Genomic DNA, 18,399 nt, shown 5'->3' with positions numbered 1-18,399 from the left:
ACCACAGGATGGAATAGAGACTCAGCTTCCCTGATTGGAAATGCTGATTTCCGTTTACACGTATTTCATGTATTTTTCTTTTTCTTTTAAATTTGTAAAGTGTTAGTAAAACTTTCTAACATGGACCCCATAGACTAGTGGAGAGGAACTAAAACCTGGACATTAAGAACCTTAGGGATATAGTGATGTGTGGACATTTGCAGAATGGCCACCCACGTACCCCTTCTCAATCCTCTTTCCATAGCACCTGCTTTACCCCAAGAGAATGCCATAGGCTTTTATAACATTGAAAAAAAAACTCATACAATTCTACTTTGAACTAAACTTCATTACTGAGTGGTTGATTCACAGGTGTTCTCTTAAGTTCACTGAAGAAGAAAATTAAATAGAAATGCATTGTCCAGTCTAATAAATTAAGATAGAATTAGAAACTTTGGATGAGAAAAATCCCAGAGCATTCCAGCCAAAGGTTAGTGGTGCCTCAAAAGAGAAAAAGATCTTTTAATCCCCAGGATGAACATTCATTTTGGCAATCAAGTTATAAAGACTTATAAAGTTACCGGGTGCTCTCAGAGTCACAGTGGGCTGCCCCATTTGTTTAAATTCTACATATTGATGGAAGGATCTCCAAGACGTATTGTTCAGAGAAAAGAGCAAGGTGGAAAACAGTGTGCATAGCATGCTATATATGGTGACAAAATTAAGAATATCTGTATCTGTGTAAGTATAGAATATATCTCGAAGGATATACAAAAGCTGGCAAGATTGCATTCAGGAAGACGGATGGTTAGGCCCAGAGCAGGACTTGCTTTTCACTGCGGAGCCTTTGGATCTTTTGAAACACAGATGATGTACACGCATTACCTGTTACTCCCAAAATAGTTAATGCCAATAAATGAAAAAATAACTCCTTACTGAGCCCTCTATCTACTCTCTATAGTCTTTTGAAACCCAACTTTTCAGAAGAAAACTTGCCAACACAATTTATAGAAACAAGTATTTTTACCCCAGCTGCTCTCTGTCCCACTGACAGGCCAACCAACAAAATCCCCCAATACCATGATTTTTAATAAAGTAGTAATATCTTCCAACCCTTTACCCCCTCCCCCTTTTATTTCAGCAATCATGCCACAGAAAATTGAACAGGATGCGAGATATCAAGAACGGTTTTGCATTTAGACTGACGGCTTCTAATGTTTACAAACAGATGCCTCTAAGTGTGGAAAGATGTGCTTGATTGTTTGGGATCCACCTGCAGAGGGATAAGCTTATTTCCAAACAGTGTACTCAGAAGTGGGGTAAGGTATATGGTGAATGATAAAACGAATAAAAGCGACTCTAAAAATGGCACATGGGGGAAGGAAATGAGAGTAAAGGGGAAATGGGCCCCTACAACCCCTTAATATTCCAAATATAATTGCCATCTGACTCAGACTGTCTCAAAGGTTATTGTGTATAGGTCATTTTTTAGCGGCATATCTTTGTCATTAACAAAATAATAATTTGGAGGGGAGGCCTATAATGATTTCACCACAGAGTTTAAGTAGCTAGGTTATTGTCTCACTTTCTTCCATAGATCCATAGAGATCTCCTGGGAATGAAGCGGAACAAAAATATTTCCTACGGTTGGGAGTTTTAGGGTCTGGTTTAGATCTACAGTGGACCTCTTAAGGGACAGGAAGAACAGACCAGGGCAAAGGGATGGAGCCAGTGTCCATTTCTGTTCTGCCACTGGGTAGCTGTGTAGTTTTAGATAAGCCACGCACTGTTTTTGAATTTTAGTTTTCACATCCGTAACAATGGGGTTAAGAATACTAACCTGGAAGGGCTGTTATGAGGACTAACAGTGAAAATTGGTATCAGCACCTGTGTGTGTTCAGCACTTATAGACAGGTTGGTTCCTTTCCCTTTGCAGAGACCCCTGAGAACCATTATCCCCACAATGGCTGCAGCTCCGTTCTCTTTTTACAAGCTGCCTGGGTAAGAGTTCCAGGATTCTGACCTTCCATGGAAATCGATGAGTGCTTGCTCAAAGGCCCCTGATGTGCTACAGATGACATTACCTGTTGGAGACAGAGCTTTCTCAAGAGGAGCTTGAATTTCCTTTACTTGGAGCAATGCTATTTCACAGTCCCTCAGTAGATGTCAGCAGTACAGCAAACATCCCTGTGCCACAGTGGAAGCAGGTTGGTTTTCAAAACATTAAGAAATAAAAACCAACGCTCACCCGATTAAAAAATAGAAACCAACGCTCACCTTTGCAATTCCTTTCAGAAGTCCCAGAATCAAAAAGGTGAGATCTACTGGCCTTACAGTAGATTCTTGAGAGGTTTACCAAGGGCACATTTGCATTTTAAAGGCAACCTTTTATTCCCTCTAATGCAAACATCATCCCAGAGATGGGTAGGGATTATAGCAACCTTTCTAGAATTTTCTGCAAGTTTATCTTGCATTTATCCTCCAGGCAAGAGTGAAATAATAGAACATGTCCAATATTTTGCTTCTGCCTGTGAAGTAAATCAAAACCGTGGGAATGTTTTCCCCTAACTTAATTTACTGCTGTCTCCTTGAATATATCTTTCATTGTATTCAATTAACCCTCTGATTGAGACCACAGAAAACGACAATGAGGTCGAAGAATAAGACAGAGTTTTCAGAAAAAAGGGGATGATTGGAGTTTGTGGCCAAGTAATATTTGGATGTGGATATTGACCCAGGGTTTTGCTTATGACATTTAATCTATAAGCTGACTCTCCTTCCCTCTCCCTTCTGCATTCTTGCTTGACCCACCCCCAGGTGTGACATGAGCTAGATCAGTACTGCAAAGATGTGGGAATGTCTCTATTACATACCCTTTTCTCCCTCACAGTATGTAATTTTGCTGCCAAACTTGACTTCACACTAGGTTGGTTCTTGGATTTTATGTTTCCCTTGCTTCTGCTCCTCACAGCTTTCTCCTGAGGCTTCAGTCTGCAGTGGTTTCCTGCCATTCCTATTACAGTCTACGTTTTGGTTGGCGGGAATAGATCATGCCCAAGGTTTGAGAACTCACAGTGACTGTCTTTAGGTAGTGAGCTACTTGTCATTAGGAGTATTTGTTCAGTGGTTCTCAATCATCCAGCACATTGGGATCATCTGAGAAGGAAATAACTAGGGTGACCAACTGTCCCAGTTTTCCAGGGACTGTCCCAGCACTCTAAGTCTCAGGTCCCAGGGAACCCTTTTGTTCTGGGCAAATTGAGATGTTTTGTCATCTGGCTAATGCTAGGTTCCATTCCCAGAGATTCTGGTTTAAGTGAGCATTAGGATTTTAAAAAACTTCCCAGGTGATTCTAATGTGCAGCCAAGGTTTAGAACCATTGACCTTGAGACCAAATGACCATGGTCAGAAATGCTATAGAAGGGGCTCCTGGGTAAGCTGTGGGAAGAGGTGGCTTTGCAGGTTTTCTGTAACTGTCAGAGCCTTGACCTGGGATGTGGCCTCGTTTCTAACATGAGCCACTTTACTCTTGTATAGGAAGGCCTAGGGCTGGGATTAGGGTGAGGCAAGTGGGGCATTAGCCTTGTGCACAAGATTTAGGGGGGCACCCAAAACCACAGTAATCAACATAAATAATATTTTAATATTTCAAGAACTAAGTTAATGCAAATGATTCACACTGAACAAAATATTAAACCTTTAAATAAAGACAAAAACAGTATCAGTGCCATGCGGAGCCATATTGGAGCCTGAGGCAAAAGGAAAATCAGGACTTCTTTTCCTGTTTTGTTTCAAAGTTTGATATTTTATTCCTCATGGATTTTTTCATTAATTTTGATTTTTTGATGTTGCATTTAAGTATTATATGTCTTGATGATTGACTTTGTTTTGGTGCCCCCTTAAATTCTGCCCGAGGAGGATGTCTCACTCGCCTTACCCTGGCCCTGGCCCTGGGATGGACGCACTTCTGGGTTCATTTATACCAAAGAGGGCCCCTGGGGCTTCTCAAAGGCCCAGTGGGTTCCCAGATGGGCAGTGTTGCCTCACTCCACCAGCTTCAGAAGGAAGTAGGCTTCCTAGGAGAAGGAGAGTGGGGACGGGTGGGTTTGAATGGAATTCACAAGGGCCTTGGAAGGAGAGCTGGACCTGTGGGCCTCAGCACACAAGCCAGGGCAGAGTGGATTACCGATTGAAGGAAATGCTAGGTTACTAGTAAGTTTCAGCTGATTTAAACTCCTACAGCTTTTTTGGTTAGAAACCAAAAACAAACTGTGTTTCTTCATGTCCAGGATTAAAATTAAGCAAAAACAGAACTTTTTTTTTTTTTTTTTGTAAGTGGAATGGAAAACAGACAGTGCAAAAACCTGTCTTAAGCAGGCTTTGGGGGAAGTGGGAGACAGAGGGATAATCCTGTCCAGAGTTGGACAGTTACCCAGCTGGCATGCTTCTGGGCCCAGGGCCAGAGCTGGCAGTGCCAACGGCAGGAAAGAAAGGCTTAGTCAGCCCACGGTGCTTGGGCTTCCTTGGACCAAGAGACCCTGCAGTGAAGGCCTCCTCATTCCCTTGAGCCCTCCTGCTAGCTTGGATCAGGAACTGCGAAAAGCATACTTGCAGATTTCTTTTTTTTTTTTTTTACTAAAAAGGTAGGAGTGGACCAAAATGTCATTATTTATGCAACATGGTTTAATGGAACAGGGTGAGATTTGAATTTAGAAGACCTGATTCCAATCCCAGTCGTACCCTGGCCAGCTGTGGGACCTTGGGCAAGCCACTGAGCCCCCTAGAAAATTATTCCAAGCCTGTAAGTTAGGGAGAAGAGAATTTACCCTGCTGGCCCTAAACATACTCATGAGACTTGCCTGGCTTAATATTGGTCAAGGCGCTGTGTAAGGTATGAAGTCTCCACAAATAGAAGGCATGATTGTAGTTGTGGTCATTATGTAATTTACTCCCTTCTCACAGTCTATACTCTTACCATTTAGCTTGCTCACCTAATTAATTAGTTAATTCAATATATATCTTAGAGCCTGCCATGTGCAAGGCTCCATGCTGTGAAGCAGATAAAGCATTTTCCCACCAAGGGTCTAGTAGGAGACAGGACAAATATACAGAAAACGATAAGGCAGATGGAAAGGGACACATGGGAGAGAGGCAAGCAGGGAGGAGCCGCTCCTTCTGGCTGGGGGAATCCCAGAGGATCATGTGTGGAGGTAACACAGGGACGAGGAATAAAAAAGGTGAGACTTTTGCAGAGTAAGCTGGGGGAAAGGGAAGGCATTGCAGTGGAACGCTCAGAGGCCAGGAATTTGTTGGGATGTGTACGGAGAAAACAGAGGTATTTCTTTAGCTGGACTATGGGGTATATGAAGGGAAGAGTGGGCAAAGTTTACAAAAATGTATAGGTGCCAAATTGGTGGGGGTGGGGATCTGATCTAGGGGAAGGAGGAGGGACTTTACCATTTGGGGAGCTTTGTCCCTGACAGTGTTTGAGCACGGAAGTGGTACAATCGGATGTACGATGATATTGGCTGTGGGTAGAACACAGGCCCTCTGATGCCTTGTCCAAGCCCTGGATACCATAGTTTCCCTTCCTTTTCCTTATGGGACTCACTGGCGGATGTTGACGGACGAGTAGCCAGTAAAGGCAGCCAACCAGCCTCAGGGAAGATCCTTTATCATGCCTCCTCAGGGTCTTGGAACTCAGAATTCGAACAATTCAGTAAGCTTTCTTTGAGTACCCTTTCTGTTCCAGGCACGGGGGGTGGGGGGGGGGGGGTGGGGGGGTCAGGGCTCGAGATTTAGTTGTGAACGAGATTCAGTTACTATCTCCGAGTCCAGTGGGAGAAAGAGTTGAGTGTTGGCGGCTGCAGTACAGGGTGGCGGCTGCCACCACAGTGTGGGAGCATGGCTGGTCCCTAACTAGAGCTCAGGGATGCAGATGGAGGGGGACGGCCAGGAAGGACTTGGAAGAAAAGGATGACTAGGCTGAGATCTAGAGGCTGAGCAGAGTTACCCAGGTAAGGTAGTGGGGAAGGCAAGGGCAGGCTGAGTGGAAGGACCAGCAGTGTCATCCAGGTGGTGAGAGGGCAGGCCATGTGGCGACCCGCACGACACTGAGTGGAGATGGAGCCCAGCATCCAGGAACTGAGGCTGTGCCCTGTAGTCAGGCCAAGATCAAGTTTTTCCTGAGGGCACGGGGCCTGCTGGCGAGTTTAAGCCTGGGAGAGACTTGGTCAGACTTGCCTTTTGGCAAGGGGACTCTGGACAGGATGAGGATAGCTCGGCTTTGGGGAAGTGGCTGGAGCAGGTGGAGTTTTCCAGGCCAGAGACAATGGTGGTCAGAACTGGGGCAGGAATGCTAGAGCTGGATTCCAGGCAGGACCAACGGGACTTGGTTTGGGGTTGGGAGTGAGGCAGAGGGAAAAGCAAGAGATTGACACCTCAGTTTCATCGTCCACCTCTGCACTAAAATATTTTCTTTGAAGATTTTAGATCAGTTTAAAATTAACCCACTGTTCTAAACCTACTAAGTCTTCCGAATGCACCAACATGACCTGACCCCCGCATTGTGATTTTGCTATCTGACGGCCCTGCTGTTGGACACTCCCACACTTCGATGTTAGCGCTGCAAAGGGACAGCGCAGAGCAGTGTCCATCCTCCTCCTCGTGCAGATGAAGCTGAGGCCCTTCCAGTACAAGAGGCACGTTTAAAGCCACAGACCTCAAGGCGGGTGAAAATGAGGGCTGGGCCCAGAGGCGTTCACTCACCAGGGCGTGGGGACGCCTTGGCTTCCCTCGGCCTCCTGCATGGCTGTCAGTGTGAGGCCAACCTCCCGGTCCCTGTCCCAAGGTGTGTCTATCTGCCTCAGAAGCTAATTTCAGGGCATCCTCCTGCAGCTCTCAGCAATGCTGACAGCTCCTCCCAGCGCACGGAACCACAGAGCGGCCACCACCCACCTCGGCTCGGCTCTGCTCTGTTCTGCACAGTGTTCCTGGGTCAGACGTGACTGGGAGATGCTGTACACCACCCATCTCCTTCTGGGAGATTCACAAGATGCGTGGAGTACTGAAGCATCCTAGAAGGTGCTCACTTAGCTCTGTTTAACCCAGTTTCTCCCCCAATTTATTTATCCATAGAATTTTTTTAAAATCACGTGAAACTATCAGCTTCCCAGGGAAGTGGAGTTCCACAGCACACCTGGGGAAATAAATGGTCTCCAGGTGATGAACTGTGCAGCCAGGTTGAAGCCTTGCTACTCAAAGTGTGGTCCACGGACCAGCAGCAGCATCACCTGGGAGCTGGTTACAAATGCAGAATTATAAGTCCCACCTCTGACCTACTGAATCTAGGCTACATTTTATAAATTCCCCAGGGGACTCACAGGCACATTTAAGTTTGAGGGATACTGTTCTAAGTCACAGTGCTGGATGTTGGTTGGACATTGGAATCAAATGGAAAGGTTTCAAAAAATCCTGTTATCTAGCAGTCAACCTCTGTGATTCTAGGAATTAGGGCCTGGGACACAGATTTTCTTTTTTTATTGTGGTAAGCTGTATGTAAATTTACCATTTTAACCATTTTTAATTGTACAATTCAGTGGCACTAAGTATATTTACATTGTTGTGTAACCATTATCAATTTCCACAACTTTTTCATCATCCCAAACAGAAATTCTGTACCCAGTAAACAATATGGGCAATGCAATTTTAAATGCAGCTGGTTCTAAATGTAGTCAAGTTTGAAAGAGAACCACTCGTCTAGATGACCTGCTTGCTACATTTGGAATGTCCCACAAAGGCTGGGAGCCCTTCTAGGGTGAAGCCTGGCTTTGGACCCTCACAGACCCTTGTTCAAATATAGACTCTGGAGTTTGACAAGTCAGCCTCTCTCAGGAGGTCTGTCCCCTATACATGAACAGGCAATAATGTGTGCCTCATAGCACTGTGGTAATGATTGTCTGAGAACCTGAGTAAAGCATCTGGCCCAGAACCTGGCCTGTACATGCCAGTGAAGAGTCATAATTATCTTGCTCCGACCTGGAGAGGCAGTTCAGTGTCATGTGAGGAGCATAGGTTTTGGAGCCAGAGAACCTGAGAAATGAAGGCTTCACCACTTACGATGTCCCATGGACAGGTTATTTTACCACCCTAAACCTGTTTTCTTACTTGTAAAGTGAGGATAGTACTATTTACCTCATAGTATTGTGAGAATTAAACGAGATATCATATATACAGTAGGAGCTGCCCAATAAATGGTGGCAATTGTTTACATATGTGAGATGTACATTACATCTGTATCATTTGTCATCCAAGGATGAAGGAAGCAGAGACTTTAAGCATTGAAATAGGTTTTAAGATATGAGAAAAAATTAGTAAAACACTGAAGTTTTGAATGTCCCCTTTCACTGCAGGGTAATAGAGGAAGCAATTGTGGGTTAGTTATCAGGGCCCCTGGGGTTCAAATATCAGAGCTCTTATTAGCTGTTGGTTTTCAGGCAAGTCAAACTCTCAGGGACTCAGTTTTCTCATTCGAAAAAAAAGAAGAACTTAAAAATGATATATGTCCATCAATACTTGCATGAATTTGAATGAAGTTTTCCCAGGTCTCAGGTCTTTCAAGGACCTATCAAAGCTTTGTTCATTTCATCCTCTGCTATTTTGTTAAACCACCAAGCTGCCAGGGGCTAGGTGAAAAACCGCTCCTCTGTCCCTCCCCTCCTTCATCCGGGGCCTCTTCCATTGCCTGAAGGACCCGACATGTGGATAACAGCATTAGTAATCATCTCTTGTTCCCACAGATATCATTAAATAAAAAATTCTTTTCAGCACCCTCTCCACTTATCTGAACTCTCCACCAAGGAAAGATCTTTGCTAAACCAGGATCAATTTTGTTTGGGTTAAGATGATTCTGGTAATATACAGTCTGATCCTCCAGGAGGAAATGTCAGCATGTTACTGATACTATTCAAAATATATACTGTCACATATATTTTCCAATTCATAATAGTCTGTGTCAGTTTATCAAATTGCTGTGTGGCACATGGGATTGTATTTGCACTCCTTATGCGTGTTTTTACTGTATTGTAGTCAGGATGAATTATACTTGAAGATTTGTAGATACTTTTTGTTCTTGATGATCTAGCTTTGATTTATCATCAAAATGACTTTGGTTATGTGATTAAACCAAATGTTATTGTCTCTTTTTTTCATGGGTATTTTGGAATGTGTAACGCTGATGAATACCGGTGATTTAAGGTTGAGCACCAGGATAAAAATTTCTATTTTGTAGCTAGATATTCCTTTTATAACACATCAGTGAAAAATAAAAGGCATGGAGTCACATTACCAAAAACAGTTCAAAATTGCTGAATATAGGATATGTGTGTGGGGGGAGGTAAACTGGAGAGGGGCCACAGGGATGAGGTCATGAAAGGCCTGAAATCCTATGCCAAATATTGGTATTTTACTCCGTGGATCAGGGGCCACAAATTTGAATACCTACTCTGACCAGGCCACAATGAATGAAGCAAGAGAGTGAAGTTGTCCAGTATAAGAAATGGCATCTTTGATTATACTCTTTCAAATCTGACATAATTTGCTTATAATATATGTAGGAAAAAATTTTGTCACTAAAAAGAACTATGCATTCTCATGTTTTTCTTTACATGTGGCCCCTTTAAACTCTCTATCTGTTCTACTCTTGATAGAGGTAAAGAGAACTATTTCTTCACTCTATGAAAAACAATAGTGTACATGGGATCATATATGGCAAGTCACTGTCACTTCAGTGTCAGGGAGACTATAGGGAGTGGTGGGGACTGTGGCTGACTGCACCATCCAGTCCCTCCATAAAGGGGATCTGCCTCTCTTGAGCTCCACTGGAGGTTGTTGTTCTGGGGGAACAGAACCTCTCTGTGGGTAAGACTGAATTTTTGAGAAATGTCAGAAATTCACTTTCTGTGAAATCTCTCATTTTTAATGTTGGCCCCAAAACAAATGAAAAAATGTGCATGCAGAACACACGTGCACATAACACACATCTGTACAATGGATGCCATGTGGGAACTGCCAGTTTAGACCACTGCCAACAACCAAAGAGCCTTAATGATGTAAATGATGTGATCCATTTACATTTTAGGAAGATTTATATCCAACAGCATGTTACTACAAAGGGTGCTAATTTGTTAAAGTAGTCTCATTGGCCTCTGTTTTAAAAAACATGTGTTTAACGAACACCCATATAGGGTTAACTATATCCCAGAAACTGTTTTAAATGCTTTGCAAACATGTATTCCTTCTAATTGACTATTTGATCTACACTATTACTATCCCCATTTGATGAGAACTGAGGCACAAAGTCACAGAGCTAGTAAGGGGCAGAGCTGGGTTTTCAACTCAGAAAGGCTGGTTCCAGAATGTGGTGTTTAAATACTCTGCCATGTTGCCTTTTAACAATAACTAAAACTTATTAATATGCATTCAGAAGATTATGTGTGTGTGTATGAGTGGGGAGAGCAAGTATAACTTTTTGACACCACCATATTCTGATTATGATTGAGGAAAGCATGGAGAAAAAGCAATCTTTACTGGTTAAAAAGAATTGCTAAAGGATGAGCAATTTCTCTGTAGAAAATCCAATTTATTTGACAAAAAATGTAATAATATATTCTGTAAGGACTCTGAAAGGCAGGAGAATGAAAATCCTAACGATTTTCCCCAGATTTGGCACACTCTATACAGAGTCCCTTACTGGGATTTTACTGCCGTATGGTGTAGCGGTGGGAGTGGTTAGTGGAAATTGACCCTCTCTTTGATGTCTGCAGGGAAGGGTATCCTGACCACCCACTGGATATGAGGTCTCTCTCGCTTCAGCACTTGCCCTGCTCAGCACTGAGACAGACCTCCTCCTGCTGTTGATGCCCTGGGCAGACGGAATGTCCACTTTCCTTGAGGCCACAGAGCAAGAAACTGCGGAGACAAACATGGGCTCCACCAGACTAAGGAAACGTGACAGCTGAATGCAACGTGTGACCCGGGATTAGATCCTGGACCAGAAAAAGGCAATTAGTGGGATAACTGATGAAATTTGAATGAGGTCTGTAGTGTAGATAGTAAGTCTTGCGGCAACGTTACTTTTCTGATTTGATCATTGTACTGTGGTTAGGTAAGATATTAACATGTGGGGAATCTGGATGAAGGGTATATGGAAATTCTTTGTACTATGGTTGCAAACTTTTGGAAGTCAAATTATTTTAAATAGAAACGTTTAAAAAGTAAAATAACGGACTCCTACAAGGGGCGGGTAGACTCTTCTTCTCCTCCCGAGTATGTGGTGGGCACTGGCTGTGCACAGGTAACAGGTCCACTGCAGCTGGGCCTTGAACCCCACTTGGAGAACCCCATGTGCTGTTGTCCTGATTTTCCCAAAGGGCTCTGGTTTACATCCACACTATCCATGGAACTGGTTTGCTCTCATTTAATCTACATGTTGATGAAGGCTGTTAGGAGGACCCACCCTTGGATGGCGTGATAGGGCCGGAGGAATTCAAGCACAGGGAGGACTTTGCTGCTGGACATGAAAGCTCAGGTGGTCTGGGTCAAAATCAAAGTTTATCTGGCTTGGTTGGCTCATGGAGTGAAGATTCCATCATTAAAAAACCCAGTTACCACAGCCAGATTACGAATTCACAAAGAATTCAAATACATGGAAATATACTTAACACTAAACAAATAAGCTAGTCACATTCCAAGCTTTCTTTAATGATTCAGAAGGCCTTTGAGATTTTGCAGGATCAACGTATCAATACGCATCAGTGGGTATCGATGATACACAGAAGTCTTGACTCTTATCCTTCTCTCGAAGGAACAGAGTGTCTGAATTCCTTCTGACCATCTTGCTGTTCTCTTTCATTTGGAAACATCTCATGAAGTAAACATTCCATTTCGGGACTTTCAGTTTATGTATGTTAAGGACCATAATGATAATCACAAAGGGGATATTAATGCCCCAAAACAATAGTGGCCTCAAACCTTATCTTGATTTATTGCTTTTTATAATTAAGTACTTGCATACACTAACTTTCTGTACATTATTAGGACCATAGATTGGAGATCAAAAGAGCAGTAATGCCCCAAACAGAAGAGGAGGAAAAGATTAAACATAAGACTTCTCCCTGGGCTTCCCTGGTGGCGCAGTGGTTGAGAGTCTGCCTGCTAATGAAGGGGACATGGGTTCGAGCCCTGGTCTGGGAAGATCCCACATGCCGCGGAGCAACTGGGCCCGTGGGCCACAACTACTGAGCCTGCACGTCTGGAGCCTGTGCTCCGCAACAAGAGAGGCCGCGATAGTGAGAGGCCCGTGCACCGCGATGAAGAGTGGCCCCCGCTTGCCGCAACTAGAGAAAGCCCTAGCACAGAAACGAAGACCCAACATAGCAATCAATCAATCAATAAAATAAATAAATCTCTTTAAAAAAAAAAAAAAAGACTTCTCCCCATGTTGGGAGAAGCCCCTGGTTAACTTCGCTTGGGAGGAAGACAAGAAGGGCTGAGTCAGGTATAATGCCCTCCTGACACAGAGGGATGAGGTCCCTGGGAAACACAATCCAATCAGTGTCCTGGGGTCTGGTTCAATCAGGTTTGTATCTCCTCCTGGACAAAAGAGTGAGGAGAATATGGGGAGAGGGATAGAGGGAGTTCCTTCTGTTTTATAATCTTACAACTCCCAGTATGTATTTTTGCTTTTACTCCCCAGCTGAGTGCCTGTTCTGTATTTCCATTATTTGCAATATGGTTGCTACTGATAATTTTTCAAGTTGGGCCACAGCTCATGGGTTTGGTGGGATCGGCTGCCCTAGTGCTAGATGAGATGGGTGTCTTTGGTCCTATTGCCTATGGTCAGGGGTGCAGGTCACCTGCACTCTAACTACTTTAGAAAATGTTCGAGTCCACCTTCGTCTCTTCCGGGGAAAAGTACTCCCAGCTTCTTGCTCTGAAGGCTTTTCTTAGGAGAATCCCCTCTGGACAGTGGATTTCCTCCTTATTATTCATTATAGTCCTTTCAAACTGAATTAAATCATCCTGCCTTTGGATTTTTGTTTGTTCAGGGAACTTTATTTTACCAAACTATTCTCTGGCCTTTACGGGGTATTTTTTTCCCTCTAGAGTGAAACTGGGGCACCCTTGGAGCTTACATGTAATACAACCTCTCTCCCAGGCCTCACCAGTCTGGGTAAAAATTGTCACATTCATGTCAATAACTCTGAGTTCCTGTTCCCGCTCCCCCACATGCTCACAGGAGGCCTCCAGCCTTGTACAAAGCTTCTCCAAATATTTCTGTGACATAACAAAGAGAAAGCCCCCATGGGCCACAAACTCGCCAGCTGTCTGTAGTCACCAAATGGCACTTGCCCTGGTCCTCCCTCTGCTGCCCCTCAGTCTCTGCTGCCGTTGGCAATGCCAGCTTCTGCACCCAGAGAGGTTCTGCTCCCCAGCCGCCCTACAGGGGTTTGCGCGCCCAAGCTGAGCGAGAAGAGAACTTTCCCCTGCTCCATGCTGCATTTTCACCTGGGCCTCAAAGTGGCCCTGCTTTTGCTAAATCTCACACAGTTCCTCTTGACAACAGCTTCTTCTTCCTTCTAGAATCCCCAACTCCTTTTTCCCTCTGGAGTCCCAAGAGCCCTGGTACGGAATGGGCACCATGTGACAACCTTCCTTGTTCTCACCTCTCTTGGTACCCCCTGCAATCAACAGCAGAACCCTCCTGCTCCTTCCCCAGCCTCAGACGGGGAATCTCCACTCACTCAGTCACAGCCAGGATCCCCTGCCTCACCAGTGCCGCTGAGGGCAAACCTTGGGATTCCCACTTGGACCATCTAGAAAACTCTGCTTTATATCAGTGAGAGATTCCCTTAAGTGTAGAGCGATTCTTGAGCTGAATTTTAAGAAGCAGTGAAATAACATTTTAATTGACTTGGAAACTAAAGATCTAATAAAATGAAGATTTTCTTTATTTTTGGAACTCACTAAAAGTTCTTTCAGTTAACTGTATTCTTTTTATGTTCCTCTTATTGTTTTGCCTTGTGGTAAGATATACGTAACATAAAACTTGCCATTTCAACCATTTTGAAGTGTATAGTTCAGTGACATTAAGTACATTCACATTGTTGTGCAACCATCACCACCATCCATCTCCAGAACTTTCTTTTATCTTTCCAAACTGAAACTATATACCCATTACAAAATAACTCCCCCTCCCCACTCCCCCAGTACCTGGCAACCAACATTGTGCTGTCTTTATGAATTTGACTACCCTGGGTGCTTCATGTAAGTGGAATCATACAATATTTATTCTTTTGGGACTGGCCTATTTAACCTAGCATAACGTCTTCAAGATTCATCCATGTTGTAGTGTGTCAATATTTCCTTCTTTTTAAAGGCTGTATGGCATTCCATTGTACCTATACACCAGGTTTTGTTTATCCATTCATCTATCCGTGGACATTTGGGTTGTTTCCACCTTTTGGCTGTCGTGAATCACATTTGTAATGTTAAATTTTCTAGTAGCCACATTTAAAAAGTCCCCAAAAGATCAGGTGAAATAAAAAATTTTTTATTATCCTAATATATTCAAAACTTTATCATTTCAACATATAATCAGTATAAAGCATTTGCTAATAAGATATGCTAAATTCTTTTTTTATATGATGTCTTGGACATGTGGGCCATTCCTGAGCACTGATTTCTCGGTGTTCCCTTTGAGTGAAGTCATTTCCTTAGGGAAAATGCCTTAAAATTAGTGGATTCTTACTAGATACCTCACTATAAGAGAAATGCTCCCATCAACTGATTTCTAGAATTGTAGATGAGAACCATGTGGGTTTGGAGGGAGGTTCCTGTCCTTCCCCTCAGGGCAAAGTTCTGAGGATTTCAGGTCAGAATTTTGTAGAAGCTCCGGCTTCTCTGTGAGTCCCTGTTCTATCTGGGAGGATGATTCAGAGCACAGGTCCTGGAGCGGGCCTGAGGAAAGTCAAACTCATCTCTGTGCAGATGTCTTTCCACTATTATCAGCCAACTCAAGATCCGGCCCCTCTTTTCTCTGCCCAACTAGGCAGTACCCCCAGAGTTTGCCACCTCTGGGCCTTTCTTCTACTATTTTCCTTGTCCAGCATGTCTGCCTGTCTCTCCAGACTCTCCCTCAGATGAACTTGTGGATTTTTTTTTTCATGTTTATTTATTTATTTGGCTGCGCCAGGTCTTAGTTGCAGCACGCGGGATCTTTGTCGCCACATGCATGCGGGTTCTTTAGTTGTGGCATGCGGGATCTTTTATTTATTTATTTTTTTAGTTGCAGCATGTGGGATCTAGTTCCCTGACCATGGATCGAACCTGGGCCCCCTGCACCGGAGCACGGAGTCTTAGCCACTGGACCACCAGGGAAGTCTCACGCTTGTGGAATTTGGCTTGTCAGACTTTTTCTTTTGCCTCAGTCCTTTGGCTACAGCCCTAAAAAGTTAAGGCAGAAAGATGAGGAAAAGAGATTTTGTTTGATTCTGTGTTGAAAAATATAACTTTTCTATCTTGTAACAAATCATGTTCTTCTGACCACTTCCCCCCCCCCCCCCCCAGTCCACTCTCTTTAGCCGTGGATCTAGGACATTTCTAACATGCAATCCCGAATCTCTACCTGATAGGTGGTCGGTACACAAAGAGAACATAGCCCTTGGACACTGAGGCCCTGTTAAAGCATCTTCACATGCAAGGAAAAATAATGCCTGCGTTGAAATCTATCTGTTAACTCATTCAGTTCTCTGAAGGCATTTTTATCAACCACATTTTGTAGGGAAGGACCCCAGCTTTGAGATGAAGTCGTTAGCTCATGGTTATGCAGTACACAGATGCCAGAACCAGGGCTGGCGAGAGTCAGTGTAGACACAGTTCTGCAGTCTGGCCAAGGCTTGGTGAGTGGAGCACAGGCCCTCACTTGTTCTTCCCTCCGGGCAAAAGCCCACACGACCCTCTGCTCTCCTCCTGGCCTTCTGTCTAGATTCTGTGCTCTTTCTCATTATAGCAGTGTCTTTCCACTACATGGGTAAATTACAAGAGAGAGGGACATGGGGAGAAGTGGTTGTTCTTTTTGTTTAAGGCCAGCCTTCTACGTAGGCAATAGAGGCTGTTGGTTCTCTCATGTGATCTGAAGGACACAGGAAATCTTCCAGACCTGCTTGCAATTCTACCATGAAGTCTAGGGTTTGATTAAGGGTCCACTTTTGACTTTGGGCTCTGCTCCTTTCAGGTGTGCAGGTATTAAGTAGGTCTCTTCATCCTTGCAGTGATTTACCCTCTGTGTCTATGAATTTGCCTATTCTATTTATTTCAGATAAATGGAATTATAGGATATATGGTCCACTGTGTCTGGCTTCTTTCACTTTGCATGATGTTTTCAGGGTTCATTCAGGTTGTAGCACTGATCACTGGTTTTTAAACTTTTTTTTGAGAAGCAAAATGCTCTGAACAGAAATTGTGGGTGGAACCTCAGTATGTAGCACAGAGAGAAGCAGAGGTACTCTGATGGAAGCAAGGCGAATTTCCTGCCTTCTTGGGAGCACTCAGCCTAGTGTCAGTCCTGAGTACCTCTGCAGAACCCAGGACATCACAGAAGGCAGTCTCAAAGGCTTGGCACTAGATCCACTCTCAAATGCTTTTAGGTGCAAAGACCTTTCTCTAAGGGTTTACTTCAAGAATGCAAATCACCCTACCAGTCATTTTCACCTGAATTAGTTCATAACACCCCTCTCTGAAACAATAGAGAGAGGAGAAAATTGAGCAAATGGGAGTTTGATGGGAGAAAACAACAAATGTTTTGGAGCTTTGACACTACCTTGGAGAAGCAGTGGGAAGAAGAGGGGCTCTGGATATCCTGGGGAGGAGTGGGGGGGCACCTGGGAAGTAAAGCCCATATAGGAAAGAAGGGACTAAAGACAGCATAGGAGGCTGCTTTGTAATATTGCTGTGGCTGTGTTCCCGCCACCCGCCCTCCCTCTCCCGCACTGATGGCTTTTTCTGGGAAACGTCCTTTTCTGTGAGGCCAAAAGAGGATTGTATGGTCTGCAGCTGACCGGAGCTCCTCTTTCCCTGGAACATGATTGCCTTTCTGGGCAATGAAAAAAGTCCATGTAAATCTCTGTCCAAAGGCAATTATCCGAGATGTGAAATAGTGAAGACTGCCAACGGAAACTGCAGGTCATTTGAATGTGGCCTGGTATGTGGGATGCCGCAGACAGCTTTTCTGGCTCTTCCCTCCGTCCTCATGGGAAACTTCAGGCAGCTGCAGCAGCCTCCTCAGCTGTCGTGCACCCCAGCACTTGCCCTGAAGGGAGGGAGTTTCTTCTTAGTTGGTGCAGCCATCTTGACCATGCAGTGAAGGCTTCGTGGTCTTAGGACCTTCATTCCCAACCTGGTGCCTCTAGAAGGTGAGGCTCTAGAAGGTGAGAGGAGTCCTGGCAATCCAGAAACCCAAGGCTGACCAAGGAGACCCAGGTTTTAACCTAGGCTCTGTTGTCTTTTTTTTAAGGCAAGTTATAATATGCAAGTCATGTTGTATTCACGAGCCTTAGTTTTTTCATTTGTAAAATGACTGATAGATTTCCATCTTGTTCCAAAAAGTCCTTAAGACAACACTTCTGTAAAATTAAAAAGTTAGACTAGGGACTTCCCTGGTGGCACAGTGGTTAAGAATCCACCTGCCAATGCAGGGGACACAGGTTCGAGCCCTAGTCTGGGAAGATCCCACATGCCACAGAGCAACTAAGCCCGTGTGCCACAGCAACTGAGCCTGCGCTCTAGAGCTCGTGAGCCACAACTACTGAGCCTGTGTGCCACAACTACTGAAGCCTGCGTGCCTAGAGCCCGTGCTCCACAATAAGAGAAGCCACCGTAATGAGAAGCCTGCACACTGCAACAAAGAGTAGCCCCCGCTCACCGCAACTAGAGAAAGCCGGCGCGCAGCAACAAAGACCCAATGCAGCCATAACTAACTAACTAACTAACTAACTAAATAAATAAATAAATTTATATAAAAAAAATTAAAAAGTTAGACTAGATGATTTCTAAGTTCTTTCTTTGTTCTACAGTTTCTAAAGACTCTTCTCCAAGGTGGTTGCTGATTTACAATTTAAGAGGCTTTTAAATATTTCAACAGTTTTTCCAGCTTATTTGAATAGCTATCTTGTCACTAGTCATCTTTTCACCTTATTTATCCAGTGGGTCAAGCTTCCTACTGATGAATTTAAATCCTCTTTAAAAAGCTTACCAGATGGAGAGGCTGTTCTACATGAAATAATTAAGGGATGTGAGAACCAAATAAAATGTGTGCTCCTTAATGGGATCTTGGATCAATAAAAAACAAAGCCAACAACCTA

Source organism: Balaenoptera ricei, chromosome 2 (assembly GCF_028023285.1).
Source record: "Balaenoptera ricei isolate mBalRic1 chromosome 2, mBalRic1.hap2, whole genome shotgun sequence".
NCBI classification, from domain to species: Eukaryota; Metazoa; Chordata; class Mammalia; order Artiodactyla; family Balaenopteridae; genus Balaenoptera; species Balaenoptera ricei.
The sequence above is the reverse complement of the archived record's forward strand: the minus strand, read 5'-3'. Positions refer to the sequence as shown.